The sequence below is a fragment of the Sus scrofa genome, chromosome 1 (assembly GCF_000003025.6).
Source record: "Sus scrofa isolate TJ Tabasco breed Duroc chromosome 1, Sscrofa11.1, whole genome shotgun sequence".
Classification (NCBI taxonomy): Eukaryota; Metazoa; Chordata; class Mammalia; order Artiodactyla; family Suidae; genus Sus; species Sus scrofa.
The window spans coordinates 229,896,561-229,916,436 of NC_010443.5; the positions used below are offsets into that span (position 1 = coordinate 229,896,561).

A 19,876-nucleotide genomic window follows, 5' to 3' on the forward strand; every position below is an offset into this window, starting at 1 on the left:
GTTTCCTTTCATTCCTTCTTTTTAACATGAATTGGTGTTGAATTTTGTCAAATATTTTTTCAACATCTATTGAGATAATATATGATTTTTCTTCTCTAAACTATTAACTAGTGAATTAAATTATTTGTTTATCTAATATTGAAACTCTCCTGGGTTTCTACCATAAACCTTCCCTGATCATAATGTACTATTTTTTTAATGCATGTGTGATTTCATTTCTTAGCTTTTATATGGGAATCTTGCACATCAGCTTCATTAGTGAGCTTTATCTGTGGTTTCTCCTCTGTGTGCACAAACCCTGTTAAATTTTAGCACAAGGAATATTGTTCCCCAACCACTCACCCTATAACTACACCAGCGATATTTTCTCTTCTACCTTCAAGACTTCGGCATCTCCATTACTGCTCTCTTCTCTTAAGAGTCCTCTCCTCCTAGGCCTATCTCCCATCTGCCTTCTCTCACCTAGAGCATAATGATAAGTGGATTCATCACTGTTCTCTGGATCCTAATTCAAATAAACCAACCCACATTAAGAAACTGTGGAAACAAAAATATAAACTGGTATTAGATCAGTAGTCCATCAACTAGGCATGACATTACCTCCCAATTTGGAGATATTTTTAGTTGTCAAAGTGGGGAGAATGCTACTAACATCTGATAAAGACCATAAATGCTGTTAAATATCCTGAAATGCACAGTACAGCCTCCCTTAAAACAGAGAATTATCTTCCCAAAATTTCAATAGTGCCAAGGTTGAGAAACCCTGTATTAGATAATATTAAAGAATCATTAATTTTATAAGGTATGAGATCAGGTTTTTTATCAAGTCTTTATTGGTTAGAGCTGCGTATTCAAACATGCAAAAGAATGAAAAAACATGAGATTCTGAGATTTGTTCTAGAACTCTTTTTTAAAAAATAGAGGGAAAGTAAATAAATAAGATTTAAAAAATAAGTTTTGGTGAGTTCCCGTTGTGGCGCAGTGGTTAGCGAATCCGACTAGGAACCATGAGGTTGCGGGTTCGATCCCTGCCTTGCTCAGTGGGTTAAGGACCCGGCGTTGCCGTGAGCTGTGGTGAAGTTTGCAGACGCGGCTCGGATCCTGCGTTGCTGTGGCTCTGGCGTAGGCTGGTGGCTGCAGCTCCGATTCGACCCCTAGCCTGGGAACACCCATATGCAGCAGAAGCGGCCCTATAAAAGGCAAAAAGACAAAAAAAAAAAAAAAACAATAATAAATTTTGAAGCTCAGTGATGGTTACATAGGTGTTCATTAGCCTCTACTTTTTAAAATATCTGTTAAAAAAAGCTAAAATATTTTAATTAAATTTAAAGGGCAAGACATTTTATGATATTCTGTAATCTTTTAATTCTTAATAATATAAAATAAAATACATATTATTTAAATGTCCATAATTTTATAAAAAGCATGGGCTGGAAGATCCAATGGACCTTGAATGGAGTTCCTCTCTGCCACCTAACAGTGGAACAGAAAAATGGAGAGTGTTGTGAGTGAAAGGAAGGCATCAATAAAGAAATAACATGGGACAGTGAGGAGACATTCCTACCCAAAGGAGCTGATGTGTTGCCTGGCTGGAACTAGGTCTAGATGAGGCAGGCCCAGACTATGGAGATGCTTAAAAGTCAGGCAGAGAAGTGAAGATTTTCTAAGATGGAAAATAAGGCATTGCAGTTTAAGGGCCAGGTTAATTTGGGGGAAGAAGTCAAGATGAGTTGCCTGGAAAAAAATCAATACCAAAAAATTCCCCTATTAGGTCAAAATTAACAATTACCGTGGTATTGAAAAGGAATATTTATGGTACTGTGTTTTGTTCTTAATGCTGCTAACACAATTCTTCCTGGAATACTGAAGGTGAGGGGGAAAGCTGAAGGCAATGGGGATGAGATCCAGAGACAAGTGGGGGGATTGGAATTTGCTATGAGGGCATGAGATGATAGCAGGTGCAAGTGAAGATCAATTTTTCGGTTTTGACAAACAGAGAAGATGAGAGATTTTGAGTCTCAAGGTGAGGTACCAGCTAAGAGTGATTATGGAAAATGGTTATGGGACAATTAAAGAGAAAAAAAGAGAAGAAGAGAATACTAGGAAGAAGGAAACACTGTTAAGTTAATGCCAGTTTGAGGCTTAAGATCACGTATTTACAGTGAACCCAGTCCACACACCTGTGTGACTTTGACCCAGCAGCACTGAACTCCTCAAATGGAGGCCCAGAGAAGACAGAGGTAAGGTTCTTCCAAGGGTGGAGATCTGCCAGGTGAGTATGACAGATGGGGAGGGGGATTTAACTATATTTGCAAAGGACTGATCATTCATGGAATTACCTGGAGAGGAGGAAAATAAAATGAAGAAAAAGTGATGGGGATCAATGGACTGGCTGTCAAAATGACGCTGAAGAATTATACCCACAGGTACCCAAACAAGCAAACTGGGAGGACAGGAGGTTGAGGTCAGAGATCAGAATATCTGAAATTGAGACTTCAGATGGAGTCCTTTCCGGCAATGACAAGGTCCAAGGTATGACTATGGGACTAAGTGGTTCGGTTGGAATAAAGTTACTAACCATTAAGGTGGATGATCACAAGAGACCCAAGGTTAGCCCTGACAGCCTGTCCTTCTTAAATGATTGTCTTTGATGAGAACACAGCTATGATCCATTCTGGGCATAGCAAGAACCACAAACCTTATTGGTTCTTACACCCTGCGATGCTCCACAATCCCTTTACTAAAAGTGAATGGGTACTTTTTTTTTTAGGACATAGGATGACGCCCTATGGTATATAAACACATGGAAAATCTCATATAATTCAGGATGCCAGGGTTAGGTGGGGTACAGAGGTGTGGCAATGAGAGCTTGGGGGATGAAAAGGTGGCATGGGACCCTTCTGGGGCAGGAGTGAGGGGGTTTTAAAAAGAAATAAATGAAGGAGGGAAAGGAGGGCTGCTTTCTAAATCTTCTCTTAAAGGCAGTACTGGTTAATTTTTACATACTGCCCACTGAAGTTGGCATGCCTCAAAGAGAGATTATTATCTAAAATTCATCAGATAAATTTGATTTTATCATAATCAGTTCTTTTACTAAGACCCCTAAGAACCTAATCTATTTCAGAAAGGATTACCAAAAAGGTTTTCTGCTGAGAGCTCAAAACAGGATCTGACTTCAAGCTAGATGAGAACAGATTCTTTGTTACTCAGTGGCTGCCCAATAGCAGAAAGGTCAGTACGTACTTGTTAAATTATGAACAATAAAATTAGCCTCTGCCTTCCTGTGGCTGTTCAGGGCAGATACTACCGTACTTGGGCCAGAAATGCTCACTCAGCCATATGAGTGTATTAAGCCATCAATAATTTCTGTTCTTTTCCATGCTTTTTTACTGTTAGGCTCAGTGCCCACCTCTGGGGACAAGCAAAGGGGAAAGATTAAAGTCCATGTTGCCCTTTCTTCGTTTATCCAACAAATATTTATTGAGAATTTCCTATGATTTGGGCTTTCTGCAGATGCTCTGAATAAAGACTAGAGGTAGTAACAGCCCTCAAGAGATCACAAGCCAGTGAAGACGGAGAAAAGGTACTTTCAAAATTGAGGAGATGTAATTACTAAGATTCATTCATTTCTTCTATAATTTTGTAAGCTACCTGCCAAGTACTTTGTTAAGCCCTCAGAATGAATACAGATATATAGAGATAGTCCCTATCTTTACTGAGTCATGATCTGAGCAAAGAGGAGGAAATCCTGCCTCGGGTAATCAGGTAAGTCTCCTTAGAGGAGCTGCCTTCTGTTGAATCTGGAATAATAGACCAGAAGCCTCAAACAAAGAGGCATGGGAAAACATTCTGAGCAAAGCATCAGAATCAAGTAATCACAATGCATTTAAAAAAATGCCATAAATCAGAATGGATGGAGCTAATGTCTAGGTGTGAGGGAGCAGTGAAAGATGAGGCATGTTCATCATTTTTAAAAAAAGTTAAACTTACTCTGGAGATGATGATACACTACTTAAGGATATTTAAGGATTTTTTTTTTTGAACAAGGGAATAACATGATTGGGCTGCGACTTGGATAGATCATTTGGTAGCAATAAGGAAACTGGCTTTATGTCACCCAACATAAAAGCTAGGAGTACAAATAGAAGCTCAATGCAAGGAGTACAAATAGAAGTACAAAATAGAAGCTCAGTGCAAGGATCCCAAGAAATAATAAAAATCTGAATTAAGACAACAGCACTGAGGATAAAAGTATGATATAGAGTGAACTTGAGAAATGTTTAGTAAGAATAGACAGGATTTGGGTGGATGGTTAGAGTAGAAATAAAAGGATTAGAGGAGTCAAGGTTGACTTTGACTAGATCGTGGGACAGGTAGCCCGATATAACAACAGGAGATGAAGCATGCTTCAAGGTAGATACAGTTTTCAAGGTAGACACACCATAATGCAGTTTTTGCACTTAGGGAAAAAAACTCAGTACAACACTTAGGTTAAACACATATGTTAAATGTATAGGAGAGAGGCCTTATCAAAATTCAAAACTTTGTTCCACCAAAGACTCTGTGAAGAGTATGAAAAGACAGGTCTTGTATCCAGAATATACAAAAAACTCTCAAAATTTAGTAGTCAATAAACAATCCAATTAGAGACTGGGCAAGATATTTCATCAAAGACAGGAAAAAGTATTTCACCAAGAGGATGTATAGCAAATAAGTACATGAAAAGTTGTTCAATGTCATTAACTATGTTAAAATTTTTTTTAAATAAAAAATTAAGGCCACAATAAGATATCACCTATTAAAACAGCTAAAATAAAAAATAGTAATAACATCAAATGCTCGCCAAGATGCAGAGAAACTGGATCACTTAACCATTGCTGTGGGAATGTGAAGTGGTACAGCCACTCTGGGAAATAATTTGGCATTTTCTGAACAAAACTACCCTAGACTTATCATTCGACCCAGCAATTGAATACTTGTGCATTTATCCCAGAGAAATAAAAACTTATGTTTACACATAAGTTACAAAACCATGTTATAAAACCATGAATGTTTACAGCAGCTTTACTTGTAATAGCCTAGAAAATGGGAAAATAAAAAACTCAAACAGATATCCTTCAATGGGTAAATGATTAAACAGACTGGCATTTCCATACCATGGAATACAATTCAGCAAACAACTACTGATATAAGAAACTGGGATGTATTACATGGGCATTATGCTGAGTGAAAAAAAAAAAAACAGTTTCAAAAGGCTACACACTATTATTAACATATTATTAACATTCTTGCATGTTTTATAAATACACACAAATGAGTACATGTCAAAGTGGTAAAATTTGAATAAGCTCTATGGATTTTACCAATATCAGTGAATTTTTACTTTTGTTTTTTATTTTATTATTTTATTACAAGATGTATTATGCAAGATGCTACCACTGAAGAAAACTAGGTTACAGCTACATAGGACCCCACTTTACATTTTTTTCAAATTTCCTGTGAATCTATAATTATTTCAAAATAAAAAAGGATAGATAGATAGACAGACAGACAGAGATGACACAGGAGTTTATTCTAGTACATAGATGGAGGGGTTTCCTTCCTCCCTAAGAAAGGATGAGGAAATAGGTACAGCTGCAAGGAAGCAGGTGGTGGGGGTGGAGGGCCAAAAGATGAAAGGTCCACACCAAGTGTTGTCTATTTTCCATACAGAGTAGGAGTCACTCGCTAAAAATGAGGAGGAGGAGGTGGGTACAAAGCTTGAGTAAGCTGAAGGTTTGGAATAACTCCTGAGGGAAATGGGAGAGGGCATTTCATAGAACTGTCACATTGCCTCAGTTTCCTTACCTCACATTATTGTCCACAGTGCTGTCTAGTAGAACTCTCTGCAATAACAGAAATGGTCTTAACTGTGCTGTTTAATACAACAGCCCCTAGCCACATGTGGCCACTGGGCGCTTGACTGACTGAGGAAGTGATTTTTACCTGTATTTAATTTAAAGAGCCACATGTGGTTAGTGGCTACCCTATTGGACAATGAAGCTAACAGATGCACATAATAAAAGAGCCATAAATTTTCAACCCACAGTACCATGCTTTTGAATGGTTAGTGAATATTCAGACCTAATATCCAAAGCATATAATTTTCTTCCCTTTCTGTTGTCATTCATCATTCAGTTTGTACCAAAGCTGCAAATCATTAGGAAATCCTTGATTCTCAAAGTCTCAGTAGCCAGTTTTCAAGCAATTATGTCTTCTGTTACTTCTGAATTTCATATCCTTTGTCATGTTCATATGCAAACAACTTGGCAGCAAAGTCTTACTGAAGCCTTTTCAGGTCTGAAACCACACCACATATGTTTTTCAGAACCTTCTAAGGCTCAAATGAGCCTACTTACTCTCAGGGTATGGCTGAAGCACTGAGACAATTCTAACAGGTACACAAGCCAATGACAGAACAACTTCCATACTGGACCACTGACTGACTACCCAACTTCAACTCATACCACTCTCCCCAGATCTCACTAAGTTTCAAACCCACTAGCTGCCTGACATCCCTGAAACACAGCAGACAGGTTTTCTGGCCTCGAGGCACTAAATGAATGACTTCAATTAGTAAAGGAGCAGGAATCCCCATTGTGGCACAGTGGAAACGAATCTGACTAGTATCCATGAGGATGCAGGTTTGATCCCTGGCCTCACTCAGTGGGTTAAGGATCAGCGTTGCCATGAGCTGTGGTGTAGGTCACAGACAGAGCTCGGATCCCGAATTGCTGTGGCTGTGGTGTAAGCCAGTAGCTGTAGACCGGATTCGACCCCTAGCCTGGGAACTTCCATGTGCCACAGATGCAGCCTTAAAAGAAAAAAAGGAAAAAAAAAAAAAAAAGGTAAAGGAACAGATGAAGAGACAAACAGATAAAGTAAACAAAGTTCATGATAGGTGGTCCTCCCCACCATCACCACCAGTTCCAGGTCAGGCATTGTGGCACTGACCTTTGTCTGGCATCCATTCTTTACAAATCCATGGTCCACAGAAGGATAAAGAACGAAGAGTATCCATCTACGGCAACACTTACCGAATTAGCCTGACCCAACTCCTCATTCAAATATTGCAGAAACTCATCAGATGACATGATGGGGGGGAAACAAGGGTGTGACGATCACTCCAGAGACATTCCTCCCCAGGGCCCCTAATTCTACCAATAAAAACTGCTGTACAGCATGTTTTAGACGATTATCCTCTAGTCAGCAGTTCTTTGCAAGAAGTAAGCCCTAAGTTTTGTTGACTGAAGAACTTTCTGGGATTGCAACTTCCTAGATAAAGCAGTTTTGGAAATGGAAGCTTTCAGTGATTTCAATATGTGAACCAGCCTGGCCTCTGCTCATGTATTGGCTTTTTGGAACTGCTCTAAGGAGGGTTTGGAGTGAAGTAGGCCTTTTCCGTGTAACCTGAGAGCTTGGCTAATGACCCTCAAGTGTTTCTCTGATAGGGAAGACCAACCAACCAGAGCCTTTCTGGCATAGCTTGTGCATTAAAAATTGATGCAGCACTTTAAAGTTTAATATTTAAACAAAACGCTTAGTGTTTACCGGTACCGCACATTTTCATATGTATCAAATGTAAGGGAACGTCTATTGGGCTGGGGGAGCAATTACTAAGAAAACTGTCTAATATTCATGGTATATATATTCCTCAAAAGTCAATTTGGGGTTTTTAGCTTCTGGTTATTCTGGAATAATGGTTTTTCTTCAACCAACAGATAATATTTAGGCTAGAAACATGGTTGCCTGCCATCATTTCCAAAGGACACAGCACTGGCAAATCCTCAAATCTTGGCTTCTACACCAGCCATTCTCAACCTTTATTTTCTATAAGACATTGAGGATCACCACTAGCTGTAAATGATAATACAAAAATCCAATAATTTTTAAAAAATGCAGGTACACTAAACAGTTTTTCTGAGGGAGGGAATAAAAGGTGCCTGGCAAAAACAAACATGGACCAAAATGTCAAAAAAATAGGGAATGGGCATCTATACATAATGAGTGCCAAAGTCCCTCATTCCACCCATCACTCTGACACCCTCGCTCAAGAGTCAAAAATCCCAGGACAGAGGGCCTGAGAGGTCAAGCTTAAGTCACCCATTGCCAATTACTCAGGCCAACTGCCTGACCCTGGTTATACAGAGAGATGGGAGAAAAAGCCTCCTTTGGCGACAATTATTTTTTAGCCACCATCACTCCTGAGTTTGTACTATGCTGGGGATACAGCTGTGAAGCAAAGAGATGAAGTCTCTGCTCTCATGGTACTTACATTCTAGACCATTTGGAGACCCAGCACTCCGGGCAAGGAGAAGAGCATTGGCAAAGGCTCAGAGCTGGAATGGGCTTGACATGCTAGAGGAATTGGAGCAATGAAAGCAATGGAGAGAAAGCCATGCTTTTCCCTGCTTATATTTCCTTCCGTGTAGCAGGAGCTCCACCAGTACAGCACAGGTGGCTATCAGACTTATTCACCCATTCACAGTGGAGGAGGAAACCCCCCATGGGAAACAGGTGCTCTTAAGGAAGGGAACAGCCTTCTCATAGATAAATGTCGACTAGATTTCATCCCCATCTAACTTGGTGTGTACTCTTCAGAGTCCTGAAGGGATTCTGTATTTCACTATCCCATATCACTCTTATTTAAGTAAACTTATTTTCTTAATTGTTCCGGCCAATTAAATGTGCTAAGGAGATTTCCAAAGGCTGTGGGTAGGGCAGAAGAGCTGAAAGAAATGCCTCTGAGGTATTGCAGCTTTCTTAAGTTTACTAAAGCAGCTTTCCAAAGGCTGTAAGCAGCAGAGGAGGGCAGACATTTCCAGGCAAGAACAGAACTAGAAAAGCAAAAAGAACTCCTCAGAAAACTGACAGCCAATCTATAGAGCAGAGATCACCTATAGCTCAAAAACCAGAGAGTTCACCTGGTGAAGTAAAAAAGAGATTTCTGGAATCTCATTAGTGTTCAGATCTAATCTTCACTGAAAGAAAGTTCCTCCTACTTTCAAAATAGCTGAAGCCAGTGGAGAAGCAAATCAAGCTAAAGTTGCAACAAAGCCCAGACCCAAATGAATTATAAATTAGTGCTCTCTACTTAGCTGCCTGAAAGAAGAATGGGTACGTCCTTTTATGGAAATAAATGTTCTTGGTCTTAATCTCAACTGTTATTTTAGAGAAAGCGGCTGGTATACACTCAAAAATTACAAGTAACGTGAAGTAGAAAGAAAATGTGACCATGAGATGTCAAGACAGAAACTATCATTGGAAACAGACCCAGATGGAGGAATTATTAGACAGGGACTTTGAAATAACTATGATAAACATGTTAAAACATCTAGTGGACAGTGTGGACAACACACATTAGCACATGGAGCAGAGAAAAGGAATTTATAAAAAGAAACTAATAGGGAGTTCCATCGTGGCACAGAGGAAACCAAATCCTACTAGGAATCATGAAGTTGTGGGTTCGATCTCTGTCCTCACTCAGTGGGTGAAGGATCCAGTGTTGCTGTGAACTGTGGTGTAGGTCACAGATGCGGCTCAGATCTGGCATTGCTGTGGCTGTAGTGTAGGCTGGCAGCTATAACTCCAATTAGACCTCTAGCCTGGGAACCTCCATATGCTGCAGGTGCAGCCCTAAGAAGCAAAAAAAAAAAAAAAAAAAAAAAAAAGAGAGAGAGAAGAAGAAGAAGAAACCAGTGGAAATGCTAGAGGTAAAAATTATACTATGAATAAATAATTCACTTAATGGGCTTAAATGGAGAGTGGACATTGCAGCAGGAAGAAATTGTAAACTTAAAAACAGATCTAAAGAAACTATGCAAAAGGAAATACAAAAGGGAAAAATAATGTGAAAAAGTGGAATAGATCATTTGGGATCTGAGGAATATCAAACAGACTAATATATGTGTTATTCAGGACCTAGAAGAAAAGAGAAAATAGGGGCAGAAGAACTATTCAAAGAGTTAATGGTCAAGAATATTCCAAAATTGATTAAACACATCAACCTCAAGCAAAACAAATACAAGATCAGCGAACCTCAAACAAGATTAAAACAACGACAACACCTAGGCATAGCATAGTCAAAGAGCTGAAAACCAAAGATGAAAATAAACTTTAAAGCAGTCAGAGAAAACTGACATGTTACATACAGGAGACCTGACTTCTCATCAGAAACAATGGAGGACAAAAAAGAATGCAATAACATTATTAAAGTATCGAAAGAAAAAACTATCTACCTAGAAAATATTTTTCAAAAATTATAATAAACAAAACATACAAAAGCTGAGAGAGTTCATTGCAAACATCTGCACTATAAGAAATTCCAAAAGCTAGAAGCAAATGATACAGGGTAGAAACCTTGATGTGCAGGAAGAAATCAAGAGCCCCAGAAAAAGCAAATACCTAGGTAAATACAAAAGCTTTATCTTTAATATTTTTAAATTTTAAATTTCTCAAAATACTATTGACCATTTGAAGCAAAGATAATAATAATATCATTTATCCCCCAAATTAAGCCTTTACTCTGACTTCCCTACATAAACTCATGGTAATCAAATGGTTATAAGTTTCTCCTTATAGAGTATACCAGTTAATAAGTGAAGTAGGGAAGATAGAGTTAAAATATCAACACTCTGCAACCTCTAATGAATTAAGGGATTTAGGCAAATATCATCAAGGGCTGCTAACAAAACAAAAGAAGGAAAACCAGGCATTCTATGACTTAATGCACATACACTCACCACCACCTATGGAAGTTTTCTTGCCAAAAATAATTCAACCCCAATCTGATTAATCCTCTAGAGTTGACAGACTCTAGACCTTAACTACCAATTTATGGAAAATACTGAGGACAGAATATTCTCCAAGAGGCATCATATGTGAGTGTATGTAGCCACTCACAATAAACATTCTTAATCATATACTTTTTTCTAAAAAAAAAAATAAGAGAGAAGGGTACTTTTTTTCATTTTATGCCCCATCTGAGAATACTGAATACTAAATGCATTAAATGTATGTCTATCATGTGTATTTAACACATTTAGTTAAATTGAATTAAATTTCCTGGAAAATGACACAGATATATTTTGAATGCCCTAAAGGTTAAAGCCTAATTTTAATCTGTAAATCTAGAAGGAAAAAAAAAACCCTCCAATTAAAGAAAAGTCACAGCCAGGTTTCACCTGCCACTCACCTAAACTTGCCAGAAAGACCTTACTGAAGAACGTACATGCTCAAAGAACAAGATACCCATTCTTGATACTACCAGACACCCTGCTCAGCCTCAAATGTCATCTCATTTCCCAAAAGAAATACTAATGAACAAGACATATTATAGATCTTCTCCCAACTAATAAAAAAGTGATGCAGTTTAGAACTTATGCCTCAAGATCCACCACATGTCCTTTGTAGCACTATGAGCACCTTCAGATATTTACCAAGAAATTGGAAAAAAAAAAAAAAGTGTTGACTACGTAGTAGTGACTTGACTTAGAATGCATTATTCCAGGTGATTTTTATATTAGCACACCTTACTCTCATATTTCAATTTTCTACTGTAACTGAAAAAATGGGAATCATTTTCTCTAAGTAAAACTCAGCAAAATAAGAAACAATCCACTAATACGTGAGCTATAGAAACATGTTTTAAAGGGAAGTGCACAACAGCTGCAGCATCCTTAACCATACTGGCTGACCGTCTCCAATTCACCCACCATAACTGATTTAATATGAGAGTATAATTAGTACTGCTGATTACTATCTGGTGCCAGAGATCCCCAATGCCCCACCTTCATGCTAATTAATCTTGAAACCTTTCCAAGCTTTCCTCTATCCTGCCTGCCTCTGTTCCCTGCCTCAGCGCACACGTAGCATTCTACTCAAAACAGCACAACAAGAATGGCATCACTAGGTCTTGTACACAGTTGGGACTCAGGAAATGTTTGTTTACTAAAATCACTGCTCCTTCATCACAGCAATTCTCATTAGAATGGAAAACTAAGAGCCAAGATTTAGGCTTGGGTCACTTTAACCAGCATTGATTTTTTAAGATCATGGAAACCCAAGTGTTCACATTATAACTAAAAAGCAATCTTTAGAAAACCAAGAGAATCATCACAGGGATAATCTGTTGGGAACACCCAGCGTTTGGCTCCTGAAAAATGATAAGCTATACCATTAACATGTCACTGGTCTAAATGAAATCAGTGCAAATCTAACAGAAGTAGTCAGTGATGCTATTAAAAATTAGGTCAAAAGCTTAAACACACTGAATGATCTCTGATCTTTTACATGAATATAGTTTACACTGAAGTATTTGCCAAGTAATTAAGTACATGTGATAAATGGCAGTGCAATTATTATACTCAATAAAGATAGATTCACAGCTTTTGCATCTTGTGGCCCCTTCCTCATCTGCCCCGCCCTTTTGACAAATTCTACAACCTCATAAATCAGCATTACTTTTCCATTCTAAGTGACTCCCTAAAAACAGTGAGCTTTTTCTAAGAGCTACCACTGCAAAGCAGTGGTTTAATGTTCTTCTCACTAGAGTTACAGTGGTAAAGGGCAGGTAGAGGAAATTACCAAGAATGGACTTAAGAATCGTAAGAAGCAAGGTCAAAATATTCCATTTGGAAAAATCACAGTTCTCCACCCATTAAGGCAAGTTCTGTATCTCTTACATTTCCTAATGGAAGGTACATACCACTGCCCTGGAGAGCTAAACTTTCTAATTCAGAAAAAAAAGGTCTTCAACTATATTGAATGTATATATTTCAACTTAAAAAATAAAAACAAAAGATAACAGTCTTGTAATTCATCTACTTAGTAACTCTTCTTGAACAGGGAGAGAAGAAAACAGTTGAGGACTGGGGTTCTGTGGCTTTTTTCATCTGCAGCACTAGCTTCACTTGAAGAGACAGTGACTGTAAGCCTCAAGACGGATCTGATAAGTCTTACAAAAGGGCCTGGTATGATGCTCCTACATCACACAGAAAACACTTTCCATCTCAACATGCCTCTCTTCATATGTGCCTAACAACATCTGTGAGAATGGTCATGGGACTTCAGCATGTTGGCAAGAAAGAGTAAATTCAGGCAGAATCATCTTAGGCTTTCCAAGGGCTTTACCCACTTCAGAGTACTTTAACCACGATGCAGCTCTCTCAAGCACTTCTCTGCCTCATCCTTCACCAAGTCCACTTTCTCCCTCTCTCCCTGACTGTGGGCATTTCTCAAACCTCACTTCTTATCGACCTCAAATCTTCTCTTGCCACATTTCCCCACAGAACTCCATCTGACCTCATGCTAATGATTCTCACATTTTTCTCTGCAAAATCAGAAATATCTTCTACCTACTACAAGTTTAAAAACTGAAGGAAGAAATATAGAAAATAACTCTGGTGTGTTTGTGCAAAATTAGAAATGTCTGCACTGGCAAAAGTAAACAAAAATTAAAAGGCAAACAATAAACCAGAACAATATTGCAATAAGTAAAATGATTTAACATAAAGATTATAACAAAAAATAAATATTATGATAGATAATTCACAAAAGAAGAAATGTATATCTCATACATATATGGTAGAAAAAATACACTTAAAGAAATGCAAATTTAAACAACTTAAATAGAAAAATAGCCATAACTGTGACTGATAATCCATGCACAAAAATGCTCATATTGTGTCATTACCATAATATTAAATTGGAAACCATCTCAATGTCCAACATGTTGTAATGGTTAGATAATTATGGTACATTACTAGAACACACGGCAAGGCTTTAAGGGATCTTCAACTATTTCTAAAACAAAATATATTTTCCCAAATAGTGAAGATCTAAACTGTTTGAGGAGGCTTTCAGTTAAATATGACAGATTGGATAACTGCATTAATTTTGTTTGCTTCTAAAAGTCCACTAAAATAACTATAAAGAGCTGAAGACTAAGGATAAAGAACCAGAGAAGGGAATGTGATAATTCAACAAAATTTCAGGAAGTGGAAAGCAGATGAAGCCAAAATTGACTTGGCAGAGTAGAAGGAATCTGAAACCCAAGTGCCTATGGAGCAGAAACCAAAGAGAAAATGCTGATACAACCCCACCCAAAATCCCTGAAAGGCTCAGAAATAAGGCTCAGCTACAGTGGGGGAGAAGCAAGTGGTAAAAACTGGTTGAAAAATCTGTGTGGGAAAAAATTAGAGGTCCAGGTCCTCCCTCTCTTTGAGCAGGGAGGCAACAACATTTAACTGTCCCCCAAAGAGATAACAGTTCTTTCTCTGAAGCACTGAACTTCAAACAAAAACAAATCAGAACCTGAGGCATCAAGATAAAGAATCACTGTTTATAATGATGGAGAGTAAGAAACATGTTAAAAAATTTCTGGGAGTTCCCGTCGTGGCTCAGTGGTTAATGAATCCGACTAGGAACCATGAAGTTTTGGGTTTGATCCCAGCCTTGCCCAGTGGGTTAAGGATCTGGCGTTGCTGTGAGCTGTGGTGTAGTTTGCAGATGCGGCTTGGATCCTGTAGTGCTATGGCTGTGGTGTAGGCCAGCGGCTACAGCTCCAGTTAGACCCCAGCCTGGGAACCTCCATGTGCTACAGGAGCAGCCCTAGAAATGACAAAAAGACAAAAAATAAAATAAAATAAAATAAAAAATTTCTGTTCAAAATATCAAAAATTTTAAAATATTTCTGGTGTCAATGAGGAAAGGGATGCATTAACTGTGAAACAGCCACACAGTGGAGTACCATGCAACCATGAAAACAGAATGAGAAAGATCTCTATATACCAGTATGGAGAGATCTCCAGGATGTATTAAATGGAAAAAGAAAAAAGCAAGTTGTGGAACAGAGTGCATAGCATTCTACTTTTTGTGAAGGAAAAACAGGAAGAAAAACATACTTGCCTATTACTGCAAAAATAAACATGGAAGGATAAGCCAGAAACTAGTTAAAAAAAAAAGAAAAGAAAAGGAGAACAGAGGAAGAATCAGAATACATAAAGATGGAGGTAAGACTTCTCTGAATATATATATTCACAAATTTTGATTTTTGACTCATGTAAATGTTCTTTACAATTCAAAAATAATTTTTTTTTTTTTGCTTTTTCAGGCCACACCCACGGCATATGGAGGTTCCCAGACTAGAGGTCCAATAGGAGCTACAGCTGGCAGCCTACACCACAGCAAGAGCAACACGGGATCTGAGCTGTGTCTGTGACCTACCCCATAGCTCATAGCCATAGCAACACCAGATCCTTAACCCACTGAGGAAGGCCAGGGATCAAACCCACAACCTCATGGCTCCTAGTTGGATTCATTTCCACTGTGCCATGACGGGAGCTCCCTACAATTAAAAAATAAAATTAATTGAAGAGGGAAAGAAACTAAATGCTGGATTTAAAACAAAACAAAGTGAAATATATGTATTATTTTTTTAACATAACCACATAGAGGACAAAATTATCTCAAGTGACTTTTAAGCTTAGTACAATGCTATCCATCATTAGATATGTTATAAAGACAAAAACTATAAAGAAATCTTAATCTTCGCTTGGTTTTTTGTAATGGTAATACCAGTGCTATTTTTTTTAATACTGTAGGGTAAAGGAAATAAGTAAATTTGGTAGTGTTATCAGGAACTAAAATTGCTAATGTAAGAAAGAAGAGATACATATTCAAATCAAAGAAGGTAAAAAAAAAGTCTGTAATGTTAAGTTTGAATTATAAATATCATTATAAACTCATTTTTAAAGATATATTTCCTAATTCTATCCCCTGACAGAGTCTGGAAGCAAGGAAACTCCAGTACCAATCATACCATCTGGCACCTGGATCTTGGTTTCTAAATACCACTTCCCAAGAAAAGGAACCAGAGTTTCTCTGAGAAAGGTCTGATAGCAAATCTGGGGCAGGGAAAAGTACATAATGGGATAACTTGTTTTACCAGAAAGCAAGGAAGCACTCACTAAAAGTATTACAAGGTCATAGCAATAAAACACAGTAACTAGCTCTTAGAGTTTTGACTGGTCAAATCTGTAAAAATTTTAGCATCCAAAAAATCACTATAATGAATTATTGAGTAGTCAATGTATGAAAAGCCATGCATGTGTATTCTTTTTTTTTTTTTTTGTCTTTTTTGTCTTTTTGTTGTTGTTGTTGTTGTTGTTATTGTTGCTATTTCTTGGGCCGCTCCGCGGCATATGGAGGTTCCAGGCTAGGGTTGAATCGGAGCTGTAGCCACCGGCCTACGCCAGAGCCACAGCAACGCGGGATCCGAGCCGCGTCTGCAACCTACACCACAGCTCACGGCAACGCCGGATCGTTAACCCACTGAGCAAGGGCAGGGACCGAACCCGCAACCTTATGGTTCCTAGTCGGATTCGTTAACCACTGTGCCACGACGGGAACTCCCATGCATGTGTATTCTTAAAGAAAGCAAAAGAAAAACAATTTTTACACCATTGGAGATGACTATTACTTTGACTACTTACTCTGAAAACTGGAAATTAAAAAGGGAAAACTAAGTAACTGCCCCCATAAAAGGAAAGATATTTAATTCCCATAACATAAAGGAAAACTTCTATACAGAATTATGTCAACTAAAGTGTAGAAGAAAAGATGAAATTTTTAAAATCACCATTTTGCAGCCCTCAGTGAAGTAACTGAGAAAAGTATAATCAGTATATATGAAAACCATTAATTAAAATATTACTAGGAAAAAAAAAGATTACTAGGGAAAACTCATCAAAGTTGGTATAGAGGGAACATATCTTAACATAATAAAGACCCTTTATGACACACCTACAGCTAACATGATACCCAAAGAGGAAATACTCAAGGCTTTTTCTGTAAAATCAGAAACAAGACAAGGATGCTCACTCTCATCACTTCTACTTAACATAGGATTGGAAGTCCTAGCCATAGCAATCAAACAAGAAAAAGCGGATACAGGAAGGCAAGATGGTGGAAGAGTAGGGGGATGTGCTCACCCTCTCCCACAAACACACACAAAAAACACATCTACATGTTAAACGACTGGCACAGAACAGCAACTAAACACTGGCAGAAGAACTTAAACTTCCAATAACGGCAAGAATGTCATGACATAACTGGGTAAAACAAGAGAAAAGGGGAGAGTGAGAGAAGGGGAATCGGGACCAGATGAGTGCACCCAAAAGGGAACTGTGAAGGAGAAAGGGAATTGTGAAGGAGAAAGGGAACCCACACCCTGGAAAGTCACCTAATCGACGGAAAGATCAACTGAGTCGGAGGAATCTCCAGACACTGCGAAGAGCAAAGCAGTAGGTCTGAGAACTGAAAAGCAGAGTGAGAGCCGAACAGATCATTTGAACTACTGGCATAGTCACCAAAAATGGAGATGCTCAGGTGGGGGCTGGGCTCAGAGACCTCGGCTCCGGAGGTTAATCCCCAGGAGCAGGCTGGGGTTGGTGGCTCAGAGACAGCCTGGGGGACTTGGAAGCTATTGGTCAGGTTGGCAGTGTGGAAAAAGCCTGGGGGACTTTCAAGTGGTTGGTCAGGTTGGGGGTGCTGAGACAGCCTGAGGGATTAGGAATGGGTGCTTTGAGGTGGAGGGAGCACTAGCTAAGGGCTGGGGAGTGGAAAGCCACAACAGAGGGAACCTGGGAGAAGAGCTGGACCCACAGGAGAGACAAGGCATGAGTGTTGGGGAGGGGAGAGGAGGAGGGGTGGGCCACCATAGAATACTCCTTGTGCCCCAGCAAGCATGCTTGCCTGCCAGCTAGCAGAGAGCAGTACTTCCCAGTGCATCCCCCCTCCCCCTACTCCACGAGCATGCCTGACCTGAGGCCACTTGCCATCCCAGAGGGCTGGCCTCACCACTTGCGGGAATCTGACCACCTCAGGAGCTTTCCCCACCCTGGCTACACCCCCATGGAGCAGCACGCAGCACCACCAGCCCCCTGGAAAAGCCCCACAGCCCAGAAACACCACAGCAAGCTCTGTCTGGCCATGGGAAGTCTGCATTCATTGCAGTGCATACCTGCCAGTCCCACCTGCCCTTGGGAAGTCCTCCTTTGCTTCAGAGTGACCCTGCTAGCCCTGCCCACTCTTGGGAAATGCCCCACAGCCTCAAAAAAAACGGGCCAACACCACCAGCCCTTGGGAAACACTCCACAGCAGTGACAGGGCAAACCCTGCCCAGCCACGGGGAGTACACCTAGACCAAGAAAAGAAAATAACAAGCAAGATGAAGAGACTCAAAAACCATTCCCAGTTAAACCAATAGGAGAACTCACCTAAAGCAGTCAACAATGAAACAGAACTCTGCAGTCTGACAGACTTGAAGTTCAAAAGGGAGATACTGAAAATACTGAAGGAATTAAGAGAAGATATGAACAGTAATGCAGACTCCCTAAGAAAGGAACTAGAAAATATAAGGAGGAGCCAAGAAAAACTAGAACATTCATTTGCAGGGATACAAACTGAGCTAAGGGCAGTAAAAACCAGAATGAATAATGCAGAAGAATGAATTAGTGAAGTGGAAGATAGAATAATGGAAATCACCCAAACAGGACAGCAGACAGAAAACCAAATGAAAAAAACATGAAAGCAATATAAGAGATCTACGGGCTAATATAAAGCGGGCCAATCTACACATAATAGGAATTCCAGAAGGAGTAGAAAAAGATAAGGGGATGGAAAATATATTTGGAGAAATCATCACTGGAAACTTTCCAAATCTAAAGGATACTGATTTCAAGATACAGGAAGCACAGAGGGCCCCAAACAAGTTGAACCCAAATAGACCCACACCAAGACACATTATAATAAAAATGGCAATAGTTAATGATAAAGAGAGGATCCTAAAGGCAGCAAGAGAAAAGCAAAATGTCACTTATAAGGGAACCCCCATAAGGCTATCAGCTCATTTCTCTACATAAATTCTACAGGCCAGAAGGGAATGGCAAGAGATATTTAAAGCACTGAAAGGAAAAAAATTTCAACCTAGAATACTCTATCCAACAAGAACATCATTTAAAATAGAAGGGGAAATAAAAATTTTTTCCAATAAACAAAAGCTAAAAGAATACAGCAATACAAAACCCATTCTAAAAGAAATATTGAAAGGGCTTCTCAAATTAAAAAAAGAGAGAGAGAGAGGAAGAACTAGGATGGAGGAAACCACGATCAGAGAGCAGTCACTCAAATAAGCCAGCATACACATTTAATCATGAACATGCTTCAAACAAAATAAAATTAAAAAGGAAAAAAAAAAGAGTCATCAAAATCATAAAATGTGGGCAAGGGAAGTAAGGAAATAAATAGCTTCTTAATTTTTTTTTAATTTTAGTATGGTAATGAAGTGTTTGAACCTACAGGACTATCAGGCTAAAACATACAATTATAGGAAGGAGTTAACATACTTTAAAAACAGGGCAACCACAAATCAAAACCAAACATTACATTCACAAAAAAATGAAAAGAAAAACTCTCAAGCAGAAAATAATTGGAGACCATCCAACCAAAAAAAGAAAGAAAGAATGGAGAATCACAGAATCAATTGAAAAACAAGGTTTAAAAAGGCAATCAATAATCATCTATCAATTATCACCTTAAATGTCAATGGACTGAATGCTCCAATCAAAAGACACAGAGTGGCTGAGTGGATAAAAAAGCAAAAACCTTCAATCTGCTGCCTACAAGAAACTCACCTGAGGACAAAGGACATATATAGATTGAAAGTGAGGGGGTGGAAAAAATATTTCATGCCAATGGACATGACAGGAAAGCAGGAGTTGCAACACTCATATCAGACAAACTAGACTTTAAAATGAAAGCCATAAAGAAAGACAAA

The 19,876-nt window shown here is 38.8% G+C and overlaps 1 long non-coding RNA gene across 1 annotated transcript in view; it reads right to left on the reverse strand.

Annotated features, from left to right (window-relative positions):
- LOC110255742 overlaps positions 1–19,876 on the reverse strand; it is an 85,181-nt gene that overhangs the window by 25,678 nt on the left and 39,627 nt on the right. The window lies entirely within an intron of this gene.